At 36.9% G+C, this 20,186-nt stretch overlaps 1 protein-coding gene across 1 annotated transcript in view; it reads left to right on the top strand.

Moving 5' to 3' along the window:
- The window catches only part of RGS22 (regulator of G protein signaling 22), a 181,304-nt gene extending 170,645 nt beyond the window's left edge, over positions 1-10,659 (top strand). The window contains exon 28 of the mRNA XM_073794632.1: positions 10,538-10,659. The gene's annotated coding sequence lies outside the window, so the exon portion shown is untranslated. The remainder of the gene's footprint in view (positions 1-10,537) is intronic.
- Positions 10,660-20,186: the final 9,527 nt, after the last annotated feature.

Below are 20,186 nucleotides of genomic sequence, written 5' to 3'. Positions count from 1 at the left end.
TATATTAACGCATATATGTGGAACCTAGAATATGGTGCAGATGAACAGGTTTGCAGAGCAGAAATTGAGACACAGAAATAGAGAAAAAACATATGGATACCAAGGGGATAAAGCGGCGGGGGGGGGGGGGGGGTCGGGGGGGTTGGCGTATGATGAATTGGGAGATTGGGATTGACATGTATACACTGATGTGTGTAAAATGGATGACTAATTAGAACCCGCTGTATAAAAAAATAAAATAAAAATTTAAATAAATAAATAAAGTTTTCCTACTGAAATTAGGTCCAGCTGCTGGCTTCTGCTCCTGGGTTTCTGCTTCTGGTAAGCTGTGATTCTGTTTCTGCCTGTCTACCTCTCCAGTTTTAGGAGCAGCAGTTTACCCTGTTACCACAGTTGTTAGTAGGGTACAAGAAGAGTTCTTGATTTTCAGTTTGTTTCATTTTTTTCTTTTTGTGAGGGTGGTAATGATGACTTCTAAGCTCTTTACATGTTGGATGGGGACTCTGAAGCTTCACGCCAATATTTTAAAGTATTCTATAGTCAGTTTTATTCTTAAAATAAAATTAAGAATAATTAATTTCCTAATTAATTATTAATGATACAATAAATAAATATATATGTTGATGGAAATTTTTATATTATAAATATTTACATGTTCATTTTGGCTTACCCTCAAAGCATCTCACAGCATTGTTTAGTCTTACTTTTTACCACTAGGGTCAATTTCTTTATATTAGTTCTCAGGAAGTATCTTCTGACTGGTTCTACTGATTCTTCTTAACATATCTTCCGTGCACCTTCTCCTCCCCTCATCCCCCCACTGGATGACTGCCTTATTTCAGATTCTTACCACCTTGGATGTGAGTTTTAATTAGTATCTCTAAAATAGAAGTTTTTTATTTAGCATGACATACATATAAGGCCCTCCTATCTTCAGATATAAACATTGATTCAGATCAGATATTTGTTCCTCTGGGATGCTATCTTTGATATTCTTCTCTTACCCCAGATTTCTTGAACAGCTACATGAGTTATCACTCCCTCTTCTGTCCTAACACTATAGCTTGTTCATTACTCTATAATAGCACTAGTCACATTGATTGTAATTTTCTGTTTAGTTTCCGATTAAAGCTGTTAGTTGAATTTCAGCATCTTACATAGAATATCTAGAAAATAGATGTTCTTTAAAAATTTGCTGAAGAAATGAAAGAAATATCTGCATTGTAAAATCTTCAGAAGGTAAAAATCACTGCTCATCTAAGAAAGTCAATATAATGCTATTCAAAAATTTTTTCCATTGGTATTTTTGTAATTATAAATGCACAGCAATAGGTCTATGTTGTATAAAATATATTATGTTTGTTCTGACTACATCATTTTTCATATTTATGAAAATACACTTACATGTCATTGTGTCTTTCAGAGAATAAATTAATACTTACGAAATCACATTCAATCACTTACGTCACTTTAGACCTGGGTTTCTCAACCTTGGCACTGTTGACATTTTTGGCCAACTAATTCTTTGCTGTGAAGGGCTGTTCTATGCAATGGAGGATGTTTAACAATATCCCTGGCTTCTACCTACTGGTAGAAGTAGGTAGAAGTAGTGGGCTGGTAGCACCTCCCCAGTTGTGACAACCCAGACTATCTCTAGACATTGCCAAATCATCCCTAATTGAGAACTACTACTTTAGACTTTGGAATATTTTTATGTTTTACTTTTTGAAATCCCTAATTACAATGGAATCTTCAAATTCTTGTTCTCTAGCATATCGTTTTTGTATAAAGTATCACACCTGCTAACTCCATAACACTACCAACAGTGCCTTCTAATTAACGACAACTTACTTGTTTTAGTGAATATGTGTATTACATCCACTTGAATAATTTCTCCTTTTACATCATCTTTGGAAGTATAATGCCTGAAGGAGATACTCAGGCAATATTTATTGAATTAATAAAACATAAAATAAATTCCTTACTTAGATTTAATGTAACATATACTATATTTTAGGTAATCTTAAAAGTGCCATTAAATCTGTCTTGGGGGACTTCCCTGCTGGTACAGTGGTTAAGAACCTGCCTGCCAATGCAGGGGACACGGGTTCGAGCCCTGGTCTGGGAAGACTCCACATGCCACAGGACAACTGAGCCTGTATGCCACAACTACTGAAGCCTGTGTGCCTAGAGCCCATGTTCACAATGAGAAGCCACCACAATAAGAAGCCTGTGCACCGCAATGAAGAGTAGCCCCCACTCGCCGCAACTAGAGAAAGCCTACATGCAGCAATGAAGGCCCAACACAGCCAAAACCAAAACCAAACAAAACAAAAATCTGCCTTGGATTTGTACAAATAACTAAATAAATTCTAACTGTGCTATATGTTTACATCTGATATGCTGCTTGCTTTTGTCAAGAAGCATAAAGAAAAGACAATTACTTTTTTTTTTTTTTTTTTTGCGGTACATGGGCCTCTCACTGTTGTGGCCTCTCACGTTGTGGAGCACAGGCTCCGGATGCACAGGCTCAGCGGCCATGGCTCACAGGCCCAACTGCTCTGCGGCATGTGGGATCTTCCCGGACCGGGGCACGAACACATGTCCCCTGCGTTGGCAGGCGGACTCTCAACCACTGCATCACCAGGGAAGCCCGATAATTACTTTTGGAAGTCTTAGTGTGTATATGTTAATCCCAAACTCCTAATTTATTCCCACACCCCTCCTTTCCACTTTGGTAACCATAAGTGTGTTTTCAGAGTCTGTGAATCTCTTTCTGTTTTGTAAATAAGTTCATTTGTATCATTTTTTTAGATCCACATATAAGTGATATCATATTTGTCTTCCTCTGACTTACTTCACTTAGTATGATAATGTCTAGGTCCATCCATATTGCTGCAAATGACATTATTTCATTTTTATGGCTGAGTAATATTCCATTGTATATATGTACCACATCCTCTTTATCCATTCGTCTGTCGATGTACATTTAGCTTACTTCCATGTCTTAGCTATTGTAAATAGTGCTGCAATGAACATTGGGGTGCATGTGTCTTTTTGAATTATGGTTTTCTTTGGATATATGCTCAGGAGTGGGACTGCTGGATCATATGGTAGTTCTATTTTTAGTTTTTTAAGGTACCTTTATACTGTTCTACACAGTGGTTGTACCAATTTACATTCCCTCCAACAGTGTAGGAGGATTCCCTTTTCTCCACACTATCTCCAGCATTTATTGTTTGTAGGCTTTATGATGATGGCCATTCTGACTGGTCTGAGATGGTACCTCATTGTAGTTTTGACTTGCATTTCTCTAATAATTAGTGATGTTGAACATCTTTTCATGTGCCTTTTGGCCACCTGTATGTCTTCTTTGGAGAAGTGTCTATTTATGTCTTCTGCCCATTTTTAATTGGGTTGTTTGTTTTTTTGATATTGAGCTGCATGAGCTGTTTGTATATTTGGGAGATTAATCCCTTGTTGGTCGCTTCATTTGCAGATATTTTCTACCATTACGTGGGTTATCTTTTCGTTTTGATTATGGTTTCTTTTTCTGTGCTAAAAGCTTTTAAGTTTAATTGGGTACAATTTGTTTATTTTTGTTTTATTTTCATTAAGAGGTGGATTCAAAAAGATATTGCTGCAGTTTATGTCAAAGAGTGTTCTAGCTATGTTTTCCTCTAAGAGTTTAATAATATTCAGTCTTACATTTAGGTCTTTAATCCATTTTGAGTTTATTTTTGTGTATTGTGTTAAAGAATGTTATAATTTTATTCTTTTACATGTACCTGTCTGGTTTTCCCAGCACCACTTATTGAAGAGACTGTCTTTTCTCCATTGTATATTCTTGCCTCCTTTGTTATAGGTTAATTTACCATAGGTACATGAGTTTATTTCTAGGCTTTCTATCCTTTTCCATTGATCTACATTTCTATTTTTTGCCAGTACCATAATGTTTTTGGTGGTTTTTTTTGTTTGTTTGTTTTTTCTGCGGTACGCGGACCTCTCACTGCTGTGGCCTCTCCCGTTGCGGAGCACAGGCTCTGGATGCGCAGGCTCAGCGGCCATGGCTCATGGGCCCAGCTGCTCTGCGGCATGTGGGATCCTCCTGGACTGGGGCATGAACCCGTGTTCCCTGCATCGGCAGGTGGACCCTCAACCAGTGCACCACCAGGGAAGCCCTACCATACTGTTTTGATAACTGTAGTTTTGTAGTATACTCTGGAGTCAGGGCGCCTGATCCCTCCAGTCCTGTTTTTCTTTCCCAGGAAGGGACTCCATTCTTAAAGCCATGCAAAAAATCTCACAGGCTCTGAGTTCCACCATGGAGGCAGTAGTTTGAAAGGAGCCTGTGTCCAACCCATTTATTGATCATGGACAACATCCTGGAGAGGCAGGAGTCGGCTCGGACTCCCCTTGGGGATGGAAACATGGCAGCAGCCATTTGGTGGTAATCATTTTACTGCAATAACAATGGTGATGGCAAATGCCACTTTGGAATAATCCCTCTAGCCTAGTAGCACTGGATGCTAACATGTCCACCAGCAGGATGGCACCAGTATCAAGTTCCCCCAAGGCCAAGCAGTCAACCACACAGGGACCCAGCACTGCCCACCAGCAGGCCGGTACCAGCCTCAACTCCCCTCAGGCCATGTAGATAGCTGCATGAGGACCAGGTTCTGACCTCCAGTAGGCCAACAGCCTCTTCAAAAGACACAGACTCAGCCAGCTGAGCCAGGGTCCAGCCCTGCCTATGAGGACACCCAGCGTAGTCAGCCCCACTGCAACCTAAGGGCACACACAGCCCACATCATGGGCTCTTCTAGAGCATATAACTGATGACCAGAGGGGAGCATTCTGCTGGGCCCCATAGGACCACTTCTACATAAGACCACTTCTCCAATATTGGGAAATATAACTGACCAACCTAAAAATAGAAATAAACAGAGAGGATTGGGAAAAATGAGGAGACAGAGGAATATCTTCCAAAAGGAGGAACAAGACATAACCTCAGAAAAAGAACTATATGAGGTGATGATAAGCAATCCACCCAATATAGAATTCAAGGTAATGATCATAAAATTGCCTACCAAACTTGGGAAAAGAATGGAAAACACAGTGGGATTTTCAAAGAAGAGAAATTATGAAGAAGAATCTAACAGAACCAAAAAATACAATAAGTGAAAAAAATACACTAGAAGTCAACAGTAGATTAGATGATACAGAAGAAAGAATCAGCAAACTGGAAGACAGAGTGGTGGAAATCACCCAAGGTGAACAGAAAAAAGAATTTTTAAAACTGAGGATAGTTTAAGAGATGTCTGGGACAACATCATGTGTACTAACATTTGCATTATAAGTGTGCATTAAGAGAATAGAGAAAGAGAAAGGGGCAGAGAACTTCTATGAAGATATATAATGGTAAACTTCCCTAACCTGGGGAAGGAAACAGATATCCAAGTCCAGGAAGTCCAGAGAGTTTCAAACAAAATGAAACCAAAGAGATCTACACTAAGACAAGTTGTAATCAGAATGGCAAAAATGAAAGAGAATTTTTGAAACAACAAGGAAAAAGCAACTAGTTATGAATAAGGGAACTCCCATAAGACTCTCAGCTGACTTTTAAGCAGGAACTTTGCAGGCTATAATGGAGAGACATGATATTTAAAATGATGAAAGGCAAAAAAATCTACAACCAAGTATACTTTAACTGGCAAGGCTTTCATTTAGATTTAAAAGAAAGATAAAGAGTTTCATAATAGAAACCTAAAAGAGTTCAGTACCACTAAACCAACTTTACAAGAAATGTTAAAGAGACCTCTCTAAGTGGAAAAGAAAAGGCCACAACTAGAAATATGAAAATTACAAACACACAATATCATTAGTAAAGGCAAACATACAGTAAAGGGACTAGATCTGCAATTTATAAGGTAGTAGGAAGGTTAAAAGACAGTAGTAAAATTGTCTACATCCACAATAAGTAGTTCAGGGATGCACACATAAACCTCATGGTAATCACAAACCAAAAATATGTAATAGATATACCAGAAAGAGAAAGGAATCCAAACATAACACTAAAGATAGTCATCAAATCACAAGGAAAGAGAGCAAAAACAATCCTAAAACAAATAAAATGGCAATAAGTATGTCAAAAATTACTTTAAATGTAAATGGACTAAATGTTCCAATCAAAAACCATAGAGTGGCTGAATGGATACAAGAAAACAAGACGCACATAAATGCTGCCTATAAGAGACTCACTTAGACCAAAAGACACACATAAACTGAAAGTGAGGGGATGGAAAAATATTCCATTCAAATGGAAACGAAAAGAAAGCTGAGGTAGCAATACTTATATCAGACAAAATAGACCTTAAAACAGAGTCTGTAACAAGAGACAAGGACATTACATAATGATAAAGGGACCAACCCAACAATAAGATATAATAATTGTAAATATATATGCACCCAACACAGGAACACCTTAATATATAAAGCAAATATTAACAGACATAAGGGGAGAAATTGAGAGGAGCGTGATAATAGCAGGCAACTTTAACTCCACTAACAAAAATGTACAGATCAACCAAACAGAATGTCAATAATGAAACACTGACCTTAAATGACACATGATATCAGATGGACTTAATAGATATATAGAACATCCCACCCAAAAGGTGCAGAATACATTCTTCTCAAGTGCATATGGAATATTCTCCAGGATAAATCACATGATAGGCCACAAAACAAGTCTCAATAAACTTAAGAAAATTGAAATACTATCAAGCATCTTTTCCAACAACTGTATGAGACTAGAAATCAACTACAAGGAAAAAAATGCAAAAATAAAGCAAAACAAAACATGTGGAGGCTAAGCAATGGGTCACTGAAGAAACAAAAGAGGAAATATTTTTTAAATGCCTGGAGTCAATGAAAATAGAAACACAATGACCAAAAATCTATAGGACACAGCAAATGTAGTTCTAAGATGGAAGTTTATAGCAATACAAGCCTACCTCAGGAAACAACAAACATGTCAAATAATTAACCTGACCTTATGCCTAAAGGAACTACAAGATGAACAAATGAAACCCAAGATTAGTAGAAGGAGAAAATAATGAAGATCAGAGCAGAAATAAATAAAATAGAAACTTTAAAAATCTATAATTGGGCGATTGAGATTGACATGTATACACTGATGTGTATAAAATTGATGACTAATAAGAACCTGCTGTATAAAACAAATAAAAAGAACTGTAGAAAAAATTGATTAAATTAAGAGCTGATTCTTTGGGGGAAAAATTGACAAATCTTTAGCTAGACTGACCAAGAAAAAGAGAGGATTTAAATAAATAAAGTTAGAGATGAAAGAAGTTACAACTGATACTGCAGAAATACAAGGAATCATAAGAGACTACTATAAACAAGTTCATGTCAAAAAATTGGATAACCTAGAAGAAATAGATAAACTCCTATAAATGTACAATCTTCCAAGACTCAGGAATAAATAGAAAATATGAATAGATTGATTACTAGTAAGGAGGTTGAAACAGTAATAAAAATTCTCCCAACAAAGAAAATCCCCAGACTAGATGACTTCACTGGTGAATTCCACAAAACACTCAAAGAAGAGTTAACATCTATCCTCAATCTGTTCCAAAAAAATTGAAGCAGAAGGAACACATCCAAGTACATTTTACAAAGCAAGCATTACCCTGATACCAAAAGGACCAAAAAAGAAAATTACAGGCCAATATCCTTGCTGAACATAGATGCAAAAATCCTCAACAAAATATTAATAAACCAAATCCAACAATACATTAAAACAATCATACACCATGACCAAGTGGGATTTATTCTAAGGATGCAAGGATGGCTCAACATCTGCAAATCAATCAACATGGTACATCACATTAACAAAATGAAGAATAAAAATCATATCATCTCAATAGATGTAGAAAAAATATTTGACAAAATTCAACATCCATTTATGATTAAAAAAAAAAACACTCAACAAAGTGGGTATAGTGGGTATATACCTTGGCATTATAAAGACCATATGTGACAAATCCACAGCCAACATACTCACAACAGTTTCACAACAACTGTGAAAAGCTGAAAGCATTTCCTCTAAGATCAGGACCAAGACAAGGATACCCACTATCACTACTTTTATTCAATCTTGTAGTGGAGGTTCTAGCCATAGCAATTAGGTAAGAGAAAGAAATAAAGGAATCCAAATTGGAAAGGAAGAAGTAAAACTTTCTCTCTTTGCCTATGGCATGATACTATATATAGAAAACCCTAAACAGTCCACCAAAAAAAAAAAAGAAAGAAAAATGTTGTAACTAGTGAATTTAATAAAGTCACGGGATACAATATCAATATACAGAAATCTCTTATTTTTCCATAAACTAATAAATAACTTTCAGAAAGAGAAATTAAGAAAACAATCCCTTTTACAATTGCATCAAAAATAATAAAATACCTAGGAATAAATTTAAGCAAGGAGGTAAAGGACATGTTCACTGAAAACTATACAACACTGCTGAAAGAAATTGAAGAAGACACAAATAAATGGAAAAGTATTGTGCTTATGCATTGGAAGAATTAATATTGTTAAAATGTCCATAGTACCTAAAACAGTCTACAGATTCAGTGTACTCCCTATCAAAATTCCAATGGCATATTTCACAGAACTAGAACAAATAATCCTAAAATCTGTGTGGAACCACAAAAGACCCAAATAGCCAAAACAATCTTGAGAATAAAGAACTAAACAGGAGGCATCATGCTCCCTGATTTCAAGCTATACTACAAAGCTACAATAATCAAAACAAGATGGTACTCTCACAAAAACAGACACACAGATCAATGGAACAGAATAGAGAGTCCAGATATAAATCCACACATATATGGACAATTAATTTACAACAAGGGAAGTAAGAATATACAATGACAAAAAAACAACCTTTTCAATAAATAGTGTTGGGAAAACTGGATCACTATCTTATACCACATACAAGAATTAACTCAAAATGAATTAAAGTATTGAATGTAAGACCTAAAATCATAAAATTCCTAGAAGAAAACAGGCAGTATCTTCTTTGACATCAATCTTAGCATGTTTTTGTGGACCTGACTCCACAATCTACTTAAAGAGAGAAGATATTTGTAAATCATATATTTGATAAGGGGTTAATATCCAAAATATATGAAGAATTCATACAATTCAACAAAAAAGGCAAACAACATGATTTTAAAATAGGCAGAGGACCTGAATTGACATTTTTCCAAAGAAGACATACAGATGACCAACAGGCACATGGAAAGATGTTCAACATTACTAATTATTAGGGAAATGCAAATCAAAACCACAATGAAGTATCACCTCACACCAATAGAATGGCTATTACCAAAAAGACAAGAAATAACACATGTTGGAGAGGATGTGGAGAAAAGGGAACTCTTATACACTGTTGGTGGGACTGTAGATTGGTGCAGCTACTATGGAAAACAGTATGGAGATTCCTCAAAAGATTATGAATATAACTACTGTATGACCCCACTATTCCACTTCTAGGTATATATCTGAAGAATATGAAAACACTAATTTGAAAAATATATTCCCTATGTTCATTGCAGCATTATTTACAATAGCCAAGAAATGGAAAAAAACCAAAGTATCCATCGATGGATGAATGGATAAAGAAGATATGGTGTATATTTATATATACACAATGGAATACTATTCAGCCATAAAAGAATGAAATTCTGCCATTTGAGACAACATGGATGGACCTTGAATGTATTAAGTGAAATAAGTCAGACAAAGACAGATACCATATGATTTCACTCATATGTGGAACCAAAAAGAAACAATGAGCAAACAAAATAAAACAAAAACAACTCATAGATACAGAGAACAGATTAGCAGTTACCAAAGGGAAAGGGGATTGGAAGGTGGGCGAAGTGGGTGAAGGGGATCAACTGTATGGTGATGGATGGCAACTAGACTTGTGATGGTGATCACTTTGTAGTATATATCAACATTAAATTAAAATTCTGTACACCTAAATCATATAATTTTTTAAAAGTTTATAAAATTCTACACCGTTTTCTCTTCCAGAGTCAGTTGCCTAAGGTGTAGGCCTGACCTGAAATAGCTATTATTTTAGAAACATCTTCTTTAAAGTAATTTTTATAAAACTAATGTGTATGTGCTCCTTTTTTAAAAAAAAAAATCAACAGTATATCATGTTAAGTGGTAATCAACCTTCTCAAACCCACTGTGATAGTTTGCTGTTTCCCAACATCTATCCAACACATTACTCTTAATAATGGAATCACCAAGTTTTAGCTGTGCCCATGACTACCTAACTGGAATTAATTGTCATTTCCCAGTCTCCCTTGAAGTAGATATGGCCATTTGACCAATGTCAGGCCAAGGGTATCTAATAAAAGTGTGAAATATCCATTCAAGTCTTTTAAGAATGAAAATGCTTGCCAACCATTTTCTCTTTCCTCTTTTTGTAAGCTGGATCACAATTATAGTGCTGGCTGACAAGGTCCCACCGTATAGATGGGGCAACTTCCTAAGGAATTATATAGCCTGTGTCTCTGGATGACCTCGTGAAGAAGAGATGCCTTGCTCTGGACTGTTAGGTGAGAGAAAAATCCCTATCTCATTTGAGTAACTTTATTTTGTGCCTTTTTATTATAGCAGCTTATACTTTACCTTAAGTGATACAAAAACTGCTACCAAGAGTAGAGTACTGCCATAACAAAAACCTAAAATATGTGACATTGATTAATCAGTCACTATGCAGCAAGGAAACATATAATGGAAGGTTAGAAAGGTGGTTACATTTGTAATGTCATAGAAGAATATTTGGTGAACCTGTTACTGCTGATAACGTGGAAAGCAGACCATGTGCTTGTTGTACCCATAGTTTTCTAAAGGAAGTGGTCCAAAAAACAAAACAAAACAAAAAGATAGAATGTTGGTGTGTGTTTATGTGTTAACTGTTCCATGCTGCTTTTAGCAAGGTATCATGAGAGATATATCAGGCAAGAATTAACCCATTTACAAGTAAAAATGAAAACTAAGGGAGTCACATTCTCTGACTGTGGCTTACAATTTAAACTAATATAACATCTAATAATTTGGACCCTCAAAGCTGGGAAAGTCAACTGCAACTATGCCTCATAAAGTAGAGACTTTGGTCAGTACCATTTTCAAAAATTGCTCATTAAGACTTCTCATGTGGACTGTGGTGGCCCTGTAGATGTGATGCCTTCCTAATCCAGCCTGTTGTTTTAGATGACCTTAAAATAGCCACCGTTAAAATAACAGAGAATTAAATTTGCTAAGCACAGAAGTGAATAAATAAGAGAGTTGGAAGGCTTAAGAACCATGACAAGAAGAAATTTTGACATAGAACCAACTGGTAGTAAATAGATAGAAAGCTTACTAAATTTTGATGGAATTGTATTCTCAACAAAACCACAAATCTGGCCTGAAAATGCCAGTAATTTTTCAGTCTATAAAACAACCACCAGCCCCCAAACTTGCATTAGAAAGCAGGCTGTGAAATTTATACAACCTCCAAAGAGGCCCACTTTCCAATTCCAACTTCAGATGTGGCCTAGAGGAAAATAGATAAGGAAATTTGTCTCAGAAGGCAAAGTCACAAGCCCCAGAGGACTAGAGACAAGGGAGTTTCTCCCATAGAATAGAATCAGGATCTAACGAAGTGTCTTAGTTCAGGCTTCTATAATAGAATACCATTGACTGGCTAGCTTGTAAACAACAGAAATTTATTTCTGCCAGTTCTGGAGGCTGAGAAGTCCAAGATTAAGGCACCAGCAGCTTCTATGTCTGGTGAGAACCCACTTTTGGTATATAAATAACTGTCTTCTTGCTCTTTGTGCACATGGCAGAAAGGAGAAGGGAGCTTTTGGGGGTCTATTTTGTAAAGGCACTAATACCATTTATTAGGACTCTAGCCTCATGACCTAATAATCTCCCAAAGGCCCTACTCCTGTACCATCACACTGGGAATTAAGTTTTCAAAGTATAAATTTGGGGGGGGACATAAATACCCAGTCAATTGCACAAGGTATCTTCACATTTCTAGCCAAGAAGATGAATTGTGACTACTATGTATTGCCCTTTCAAACCATCATAATTATACTGTTTCTTTTCTATGCTCTGGTTTATATGTCAATATTATCCAAATAGCTTTCTCCCTTATAAATATTGTTAAAACCTCTGGTCCACAGATGAATTCCTTTCCAATCCTTAATACTATTATATGCTTATTCTCTTTGACCTTACTATTATGTGTTTATTCTCTTTGACCTTCTTTATTATCCTATCTGTAGGAATTTCAGAAGATGTTAGAAAACATATACTTAGTTTTGACGTCTCAAATATGGTAAAAAAAAAAAGTTTAAGAAAAGTTTAGCAACTTTTTAAAAATTACTTGTTGATAGGGTAGGACTTGTAGAATGGCTGAGTGAGAAGTTTAGCAAATCATCTCACCAAAAAGAAACAATAAAACTGGACAAAATTGTCAAAACAACTACTTCAGATTCTAGAAATTGAAAAAAGATATATAATAAATTGAGAAACATTATTCAGGAAAAACTACTGAACCTCAAGAGGAATAGTTGGGAGTTTGTGGAATTTTGATCTAGGCCTGCTTCCATTCTGCCAATCCTGTTCCATAATGTAGTAGTTCTACTAGGGTGGGACAGTCCATAGGACCAGCAACCTTGCTGCCAGAGGGCAGTGATTTGATTTAGATTGGAATGTAGAAAAACTCATTCCCAGGAGTTTTGTCAATACAGTGGAATAATCCAAGAACAAGAGCAAACATCCAGGAAGGCCAATCTCATAGCTTGACTGAGGTCATGCCACTGTTTGTGGCAAGCAACATACTAGCATACCAGCCAGAAATATAATAAAAATCAGAATTAGAGAGCCATGATGGCCATTGATAAAATTTTACATATTCCTGGTGGTTTGGAAGCTGGCGGGCTTGTAGAAGGCTGCACACATGCTCAAGAGAGATCAGAAAGAACCCTAGCTAAATACCCATCTCTAGTTGAATATGAGGCCTGTTTACTCAGAAAGTAAGAGTTGGAGCAAACTTAGAGGCTAAGTAAACTTTGAATGCAGTCCCTAAACCACACTTTGATGCATCAGAAACGAGTGGAAAACTTACTAGCTCAAAGTATTGAAGTGCAACTTGTGACCAGTCATTGGCTGACCACTAAGTTGTGCTGACCCAGTGGTGACCTCTAGGAAGCAAAGCATAAATGTAAAAACAATGAGCAGAGACATAAGTAGCTTCACACTGCAGGGGAGATAACCTCTATAGAATTAGACCAGGTAAATCACTAAGCAATTAACAAACAGAACAAAAACAAACCCCTGGGATAGGGGGTGAATTGCAATGCAGAGATTCTACAATATATTATCTAAAATGTCAAGTTTTCAACAAAAGGTACAAGAGATGCAAAGAAAAAGGAAAGTATAACCTCTACAAAGGAAGAAAACTAGTCAATAGAAACTGTCTCTAAGAGGACCCAGGTATTAGACCTACAGACTAAGACTTTAATCAGCTATTATAAACATGCTTAAATAACTAAAGGAAACTTTAAATAAGTAAAGGAAGGACTGCTGACAATACTTCATTAAATAAAGAATATCAATAAAAAGAAAAAAAAATTTAATGGAAATTCAGGGAGTTGAAAATGTCAGAAAAGAAAAATTCACTAGGGGAGTTCAACAGCAGATCTGTGCTGGCAGAGAAAAGAATCAATGAACTTGAAGATAGATCAATAGAGATTAGTCAATCATAAGGATAGAAAGCAAAAAAGAATGAAAACAAACTACCAGAGTCTCAGGGAACTGTGGAATACCATCAAGTATACAACATACATAAAAGGAGCCACCAAAAGGAAGAAGAGAAAAGTGCAGAAAAACAATTTAAGAAATAATGGCCACTTTAAAGAAGAAAGACTTGGAGCTGAACAAAGATGGCAGAGTGGTAGGACGTCCTCTCACTTACTCTTGTGAGAACACCAGAATCACAAATAGCTGCTGGACAATCATTGACAGGAAGACACTGGAACTCACCAAAAAAGATACCCCACAACCAAAGACAAAGGAGAAGCCACAATGAGATGGTAGGAGGGGTGCAATCACAGCAAAATCAAATCCCATAACTGCTGGGTCGGTGACTCACAGACTGGAGAACACTTGTACCACAGAAGTCCACCCACTGGAGTGAAGGTTCTGAGCCCCACATGAGGCTTCCCAACCTGGGGGTCTGGCAACGGGAGGAGGAATTCCTAGAGAATCAGACTTTGAAGGCTAATGGGATTTGATTTCAGGACTTTGACAGGACTGGGGGAAAAAGAGACTCCACTCTTGGAGGGCACACACAAAATAGTGTGTGCATCAGGACTCAGGGTAAGGAGCAGTGACCCCAGGGGAGATTGAACCAGACCTACCTGCTAGTGTTAGAGGGTCTCCTGCAGAGGCTGGGGGTGGCTGTGGCTCACCGTGGGGAAAAGGACACTGGCAGCAGAAGTTCTGGGAAGTACTCCTTTGCTTGAGCCCTCCCAGAGTCCGCCACTAGCCCCACCAAAGAGCCCAGGTAGGATCCAGGGTTGAGTTGCCTCATGCCAAACAACCAACAGGGCAGGAACCTGGCCCCACCCATCAGAGGTCAAATGGATTAAAGTATTACAGAGCTCTGCCTACCAGAGCAACACCCAGCTCTACCCTCCACCAGTCCCTCCCATCAGGAAACCTGCACAAGCCTCTTAGATAGCCTCATCCACCACATGGCAGACAGCAGAAGCAACAAGAACTACCATCCTGCAGCCTGTGGAACAAAAACCACATTCATAGAAAGATAGAAAGATGAAAACGCAGAGAGCTATGTACCAGATGAAGGAACAAGAAAAAAATCCCAGAAAAACAACTAAATGAAGTGGAGATAGGGAACCTTCCAGAAAAAGAATTCAGAATAATGATAATGAAGATGATCCTGGACCTCAGAAAAACAATGGAGGCAAAGAGCAAGAAGGTGGAAAAATGTTGAACAAAGACCTAGAAGAATTAAAGACCAAACAAACAGAGATGAACAATACAATAACTGAAATGAAAACTACACTAGAAGGAATCAAGAGCAGAATAACAGGCAGCAGAATGGATAAGTGACCTGGAAGACAGAATGGTGGAATTCACTTCTGTGGAACAGAATAAAGAAAAAAGAATGAAAAGAAATGAAGACAGCCTAAGAGACCTCTGGGACAACATTAAACGCAACAACATTCGCATTATAGCGGTCCCAGAAGGAGAAGAGAGAGAGAAATGACCAGACAAAATATTTGAAAAGATTATAATTGAAAACTTCCCTAACATTGGAAAGGAAATAGCCACCCAAGTCCAGGAAGCTCAGAGAGTCCCATACAGGTTAAACCCAAGGAGAAACACACTGACACACATAGTAATCATATTGACAAAAATTAAACACAAGGAAAAGTTACTGAAAGCAGCAAGGGAAAAATGACAAATAACATACAAGGGAACTCCCATAAGGTTAACAGCTGATTTCTCAGCAGAAACTCTACAGGCCAGAAGGGACTGGCATGATATACTTAAAGTGATGAAAGGGAAGAACCTACAACCAAGATTACTCTACCCGGCAAGGATCTCATTCATATTCGATGGAGAAATCAAAAGCTTAACAGACAAGCAAAAGGTAAGAGAATTCAGCACCACCAAAGCAGCTCTACAACAAATGCTAAAGGAACTTCTCTAAGTGGGAAACACAAGAGAAGACAAGCACCTAAAAAAAACAAACCGAAAACAATTAAGAAAATGGTTATAGGAACATACATATCAATAATTACGTTAAATGTGAATGGATTAAATGCTCCAACCAAAAGACACAGGCTTGCTGAATGGATACAAAAATAAGACCCATATATATGCTGTCTACAAGAGACCCACTTCAGACCTAGGGACACATACAGACTGAAAGTGAGGGGATGGAAAAAGATATTCCATGCAAATGGAAATCAAAAGAAAGCTGTAGTAGCAATACTCATACCAGATAAAATAGACTAAAATAAAGAATGTTACAAGAGACAAGGAAGGAAACTACATAATGCTCAAGGGATCAATCCAAGAAGAAGACATAACAATTATAAATATATATGCACCCAACATAGGAGCACCTCAATACCTAAGGCAACTGCTAACAGCTGTAAAAGAGGAAATCGATAATAACACAATAATAGTGGGGGACTTTAACACCTTATTTACACAAATTGGCAGATCATCCAAAATGAAAATAAATAAGGAAACAGTAGCTTTAAATGACACAAAAGACCAGATAGATTTAATTGATATTTATCGGACATTCCATACAAAAACAGCAGATTACACTTTCTTCTCAAGTGCTCATGGAACATTTCCAGGACACATCTTGGGTCACAAATCATGCCTCAGTAAGTTTAAGAAAATTGAAACCATATCAAGCATCTTTTCTGACCACAATGCTATGAGACTAGAAATGAATTACAGGGGAAAAAACGTAAAAAACGCAAACACATGGAGGCTAAACAATACATTACTAAATAACGAAGAGATCACTGAAGAAATCAAAGTGGAAATCAAAAAATACCTAGAGACAAATGACAATGAAAACAGGACCATCCAAAACCTATGGGATGCAGCAAAATCAGTTCTAAGAGGGAAGTTTATAGCTATACAAGCCTACCTCAAGAAACAAGAAAAATCTCAAATAAATAATCTAACCTTACACCTAAAGGAAGTAGAGAAAGAAGAACAAACAAAACCCAAAGTTAGCAGAAGGAAAGAAATCATAAAAATCAGAGCAGAAATAAATGAAATAGAAACAAAAAATAGCAAAGATCAATATAACTAAAAGCTGGTTCTCTGAGAAGATAAACAAAATTGATAAACCATTAGTCAGACTCATGAAGAAAAATAGGGAGAGGTCTCAAATCAATAAAATTAGAAATGTAAAAGGAGAAGTTACAACAGACACCACAGAATTACAAAGCATCCTAAGAGACAACTACAAGCAACTCTGCCAATAAAATGGACAACCTGGAAGAAATGGACAAATTCTTAGAAAGGTATAATCTTCCAAGACTGAACCAGGAAGCAATAGAAAATATGAACATACAATTTACAAGTAATGAAGTTGAAACTGTGTTTAAAAATCTTCCAACAAACAAAAGTCCAGGACCAGATGGCTTCACAGGGGAATTCTATCAAACATTTATAGAAGAGCCAACACCCAATCTTCTCAAACCCTTCCAAAAAATTGCAGAGGGTGGAACACTCCCAAACCCATTCTATGAGGCCACCGTCACCCTGATACCAAAACCAGACAAAAATACTACAGGAAAAGAAAATTACAGACCAATATCACTGATGAATATAGATGCAAAAATCCTCAACAAAACACTAGCAAACAGAATCCAACAACACATTAAAAGGATCATACACCATGATCAAGTGGGATTTATCCCAGGGATGCAAGGATTCTTCAGTATATGCAAATCAATCAATGTGACACACCATATTAACAAATTGAAGAATAAAAACCATATGATCATCTCAATAGATGCAGAAAAATATTTTGACAAAGTGCAACACCCATTTAAGATAAAAACTCTCCAGAAAGTGGGCATAGAGGGAACCTACCTGAACATAATAAAGGCCATATATGACAAACGCTCAGCAAACATCATTCTCAATGGTGAAAAACTGAAAGCATTTCCTCTAAGATAGGAACGAGAGAAGGATGTCCACTCTTACCGCTATTATTCAACATAGTTTTCAAAGTCCTAGCCACAGCAATCAGAGAAGCAAAAGAAATAAAAGGAATACAAATTGGAAAAGAAGAAGTAAAAGTATCACTGTTTGCAGATGACATGATAGTATACATAGAGAATCCTAAAAATGCCACCAGAAAACTACTAGAGCTAATCAGTGAATTTGGTAAAGTTGCAGGATACAAAATTAATGCACAGAAATCTCTTGCATTCCTATACGCTAAGGAAGAAAAATCTGAAAGAGAAATTAAGGAAACACTCCCATTTACCACTGCAACTAAAAGAATGAAATACCTAGGAATAAACCTACCAGGGAGACAAAAAACCTGTATGCAGAAAAGCATAAGGCACTGATGAAAGAAATTAAAGATGATACAAACAGATGGAGATATATTCCATGTTCTTTGATTGGAAGAATCAATATTGTGAAAATGACTGTACTAGAAGGAATCAAGAGCAGAATAACAGGCAGCAGAATGGATAAGTGACCTGGAAGACAGAATGGTGGAATTCACTTCTGTGGAACAGAATAAAGAAAAAAGAATGAAAAGAAATGAAGACAGCCTAAGAGACCTCTGGGACAACATTAAACGCAACAACATTCACATTATAGTGGTCCCAGAAGGAGAAGAGAGAGAGAATCTACAGATTCAATGCGATCCCTGTCAAATTACCAATGGCAATTTTTACAGAACTAGAATGAAAAATCTTAAAATTTTTAAGAAGCACATGAGAAGCCGCTAACATCACTAATTATTAGAGAAATGCAAATCACAACTACAATGATGTATCACCTCACTCTAGTTAGAATGGGCTTTATCAGAAAATCTGCAAACAACAAATGCTGGCAAGGGTGTGGAGAAAATGGTACCCTCTTGCAGTGTTGGTGGGAGTGTAAACTGATACAGCCACTATAGAGAACAGTATGGAGGTTCCTTAAAAAACTAAGAATAGAATTACCATATGATCCAGCAATCCCACTACTGGGCATATACCCAGAGAAAACCATAATTCAAAAAGACACATTCACCCCAACGTTCATTGCAGCACTATTTACGATAGCCAGGAATGGAAGCAACCTAAATGCCCATCGACAGATGAATGAATAAAGAAGATGTGGTGCATATATACAATGGAATATCATTCAGCCATAAAAAGGAACGAAATTAGGTCATTTGTTGAGACGTGGATGGATCTAGAGACTGTCATACAGAATGAAGTAAGTCAGAAAGAGAAAAACAAATATCATATGTTAACGCATATATGTGTAACTTAGAAAAATGGTACAGATGAACCAGTTTGCAGGGCAGAAATTGAGACACAGATGTAGAGAACAAACGTATGGACACCAAGGTGGGAAAGCTGCGGGTGGGTGGGGGTGGGAGTGTGATGAATTGGGAGATTGGGATTGACATGTATACACTGATGTGTGTAAAATTGATGACTAATAAGGACCTGCTGTATAAAAAAAAAGGGGGGAAGAAGAAAGCCTAAAATGACACATTAGACCAGTGGACTTAATAGATATCTTCAGGACATTCCATCCAAGTGCAGCAGAATACACTTTCATCTCAAGTGCACAGGGAACAGTCTCCAGGATAGATCACATCCTGGGTCACAAATCAACCCTTGGTAAATCTAAGAAAACTGAAATAGTATCAAGCATCTTTTCTGACCAGAACCCTATGAGAATAGATATCAATTACAGGAAAAATTCCTTTAAAAAAAACAACAGAATTTCCAAAGCAATCCTAAAGAAAAAGAACAAAGTAAGAGGCATAACCCTCCCAGATTTCAGACAATGCTACAAAGCTATAGTAATCAAAATGGCATGGTATAGAGAGCCCAGAAATAAACCCACACACCTATGGTCAATTAATCTTTGACAAAGGAGGCCAGGATATACAATGGGAAGAAGACAGTCTCTTCAGCAAGTGGTGTTGGGAAAGTTGGACATTCGCATGTAAACCAGTGAAGTTAGAACACAGCCTCACACCATACACAAAAATTAACTCAAAATGGTTTAAAGACTTAAACATAAGGCACAACACCATAAAGCTCCCTAGAAGTGATCTTAGGCAAAACATTCTCTGATATAAATTGTACCAATGTTTTCTTAGGTCACTCTCCTAAGGCAATAGAAGTAAAAACAAAAATAAACAAATGGGACCTAATCAAACTGACAAGCTTTTGTATGGCAAAGGAAACCATAAACAAAACAAAAATACAACCTATGGAATGGGAGAAAATATTTGCAAACGATGTGACCAACAAGGGCTTCATTTCCAAAA

Source organism: Tursiops truncatus, chromosome 17, assembly GCF_011762595.2.
Source record: "Tursiops truncatus isolate mTurTru1 chromosome 17, mTurTru1.mat.Y, whole genome shotgun sequence".
NCBI classification, from domain to species: Eukaryota; Metazoa; Chordata; class Mammalia; order Artiodactyla; family Delphinidae; genus Tursiops; species Tursiops truncatus.
Note: the sequence above shows the minus strand (reverse complement) of the source record. Positions and strands in the feature narration are given on the sequence as shown.